Below are 3,268 nucleotides of genomic sequence, written 5' to 3' on the forward strand. Positions count from 1 at the left end.
GCTCAACGGACTATTTTTAATTATGAAACGTCCAACCTGACATCTCACCCTTATTATTGCTCTTTAATACAAGCAATAAACAGAAAGCGTAACCGACTGGCACATAGCCTCCCATAAAAGGTATGATCTCCCATCCTAAAAGGATACATTTTTTTAATTCTCAATACTAACTTAAGCTTCGGAGTGCCTTTGCAGGTACACTCCCCGCCCGTTTCTTGCTCAAAGCTCTACGCGATTGGACACCCTCTTGGAGTAAAGCTCGGATTGTCATAAGGTTTATAGGTCGGCACCGAAGATAATAACTCGGCGTCGACTCCCAGAGACGGAGCTCTCCCATCAGGTATCCATACAAGAACAATTGGCGCCCACCGTGGGGCCGAGAATATAATCCCTTCCATACATTATCGGCCTCGAGGTTCTCGCCTGAGTCATGGCTGAACGACTTCCACCCACACCATCTGAACTCCTTCAGATGGTGACCAAGTTACAACAAGCCAACCAGCGCATGACCGAGGAGAACCAAAGAATGGCACAGCAAATCGCCAACTTGAATAACACCCGAATTGAAAATAACAATGATCGGCAAGAACGAACAGAAGATGCAGAGCAGTAGTCAGGGCCAACACACGTCTCAGACACTGCTCGGCAGGAGGAGGAGCAACCCGAGTATAATGAGGAAGCTCGGCAAGACAACGAGAATGACGATCAGGAAAGCTCCCCTGGACCATTCACGGCCGAAGTGATGAACTTCGTGCTACCCCGGAGGTTTATTCTGCCGACCACCCTAACTCCCTATGATGGGTTAGGTGATCCGAATAAATACATCAAGAAGTTCACCTCCATAATAATAGTAAACGGTGCATCTGATAAAGTTTTATGTCGTTGTTTTCCATCTTACTTAGACGGTCCTGCACTTGATTGGTTTTGTTCTTTGCCTGCAGATTCTATTTCTCGATTTCGAGACATATCAAATCCCTTTGAGGAGCACTTTGCTGGATTGGCCATCTACTTACATGATTCCGATTATCTGAACACAATCAAGCAAGGTCAGCACGAAAGCCTCAAGGACTACATGACGCGCTTCACAAAGATAGCCCTAAGTATACCCGACCTCCACCCCGAGGTGGGGCTACACGCCATAAAAAGCGGATTGCGACCAGGAAAGTTCCAGGAAACCATTGCTGTGGCCAAACCTAAGACTATGGCCGCGTTCCGCGAAAAGGCGAAAGGTCATATCGACATCGAGGAACTCCGGCAAGCTCAGCAAACAGAAAAGCCTCATTACAGAGACGACGATAGAACTCGAGACAAAAAGAAGAATTTCAAACCGACTTCGCGATATGAGTCCTACACTCAATTCAACACTAAACGCGACGATATCATCAAGGAAATCTTGAATTCAAAATTAATCAAGCCACCAAGAAAAGCCGGCAGTTACCCAGATTCAAAAGGCGCGGACCGATCAAAATACTGCTCTTTCCACCAGAAGCACGGACACACTACCGACGACTGTGTCATCGCCAAAGACCTACTGGAGCGACTAGCTCAGCAAGGTCACCTGGATAAATACATCGACGGCCACATACAGCGGCGAACACCCCCCTCTGGAGACCAAAACAACACCTATCACGAAAAACCAACACGTGTAATTAACTTTATTTTCGGAGATTTTGCAGGTGGAGGAGCCACAAGCTCGGCAAGAAAGAGATCTTACCTAGCTATGCTTTCCATCAATACCGATCAAATTCAACAGCAGACACTACCAAACTCCCCACAGATAACATTCCAGACAGCCGATCATAACAACAGTACAGCAAATCTCGATGACCCGGTCGTAATCTACCTGCAACTCGGAGATCTCCTAGTAAAAAAGGTGTTGCTGGACCCTGGGAGTAGTGCCGATGTCCTATTTCACTCCACGTTCCAGAAGATGAAATTAAGCAGCAACATCCTCCAACCTTCTACTGGAGACCTGGTAGGTTTCTCAGGTAAGCAAGTCCCGGTCATCGGCTCTGTGTGGTTACAAACCACACTCGGTGAGTTTCCCTAGTCAAAAACTTTAGACATTCAATACTTAGTTGTTGATTGCTTCAGTCCTTACAATTTAATACTTGGCCGACCTTTCTTAAATAAATTCGGCGCTATAGTATCTACAATTCATCTTTGTGTTAAGTTCCCTTTGCAAGATAACACAATTGCAACCATTCACAGTGATGCCCGAAAAGCGAGGGAATGCTACAACAATAGTCTTAAAAGAACTAACTGAAACACAAAAACCCATGTTCACAACATCGGCAACATGAACGACCAACAAATGCTGGCCGACCTTGATCCCAGAGCAGGAACACTGGAACGGCCAACCCCAACAGAAGACCTGCATAAAATCTATCTCACAGAAAGCATGGACAAATTCACATACGTCGGATCAACATTATCCTCAGAAGAAAAATCCTCATTCCGAGCATTCTTATAGCAAAATGCCGACCTGTTCGCCTGGACCCCGGCTGATATGCCAGGCATTGATCCCTCCATCATATCGAAAATTAAATAAAATAAAATAAAAATATTTTTGTTTTTAATTTAAAATTAAGGTTAGAATTCGAAAATTAAAAAAATTAAATTAAATTAAATTAAAATTTAAAACAATTAGTTAATTAAAAAGGAATTTTGAAAAAGAGGAAGGTGATTTTCGAAAATTAGAGAGAGAATTAGTTAGGTAGTTTTGAAAAAATATGATTGGAATAGTAAACTTTTAAAATCAAACAAAAAGTCAAGTAGTTAATTGAAAAAGATTTGAAAATCAATTTTTGAAAAGATAAGAAGTTAGAAAAGATTTTGAAATTGATTTTGAAAAAGATGTGATTAAAACTTATTTTGAAAAAGATTAAAAAAGAGAAATTAAAAAGATTTGATTTTTGAAAATTAAAGTTGATTACTTGACTAACAAGAAACAAAAAGATATTATTTTAAAATTTAAAGATTGAACCTTTCTTAATAGGCAAGTAACAAACTTAAAAATTTTTGAATCAATCACATTGATTGTTAGCATTAATTTCGAAAATATGAAATGGAAATAAGAAAAAGATTTTGAAAATCAAAGTTTAAAATTTTTGAAAATATGAAAGAAAAAAAATGAAAAAGATTTGATTTTTGAAAAAGATTTGAAAAAGATAGAATTTTTAAATTGAAAATTTGATTTGACTCATAAGAAACAATTAAATTTAAAATTTTTTGAAAAAGTCAACTCAAATTTTCGAGTTTTATGAGA

The 3,268-nt window shown here is 39.8% G+C and overlaps 1 pseudogene; it reads left to right on the forward strand.

Annotated features, from left to right (window-relative positions):
* The first annotated feature begins 430 nt into the window (after positions 1 to 430).
* Positions 431 to 2,050, forward strand: LOC148578555 (uncharacterized; annotated as a pseudogene).
* Positions 2,051 to 3,268: the final 1,218 nt, after the last annotated feature.

This window comes from Arachis ipaensis, chromosome B1 (genome assembly GCF_059453495.1).
Source record: "Arachis ipaensis isolate K30076 ecotype BB chromosome B1, ASM5945349v1, whole genome shotgun sequence".
NCBI lineage: Eukaryota > Viridiplantae > Streptophyta > Magnoliopsida > Fabales > Fabaceae > Arachis > Arachis ipaensis.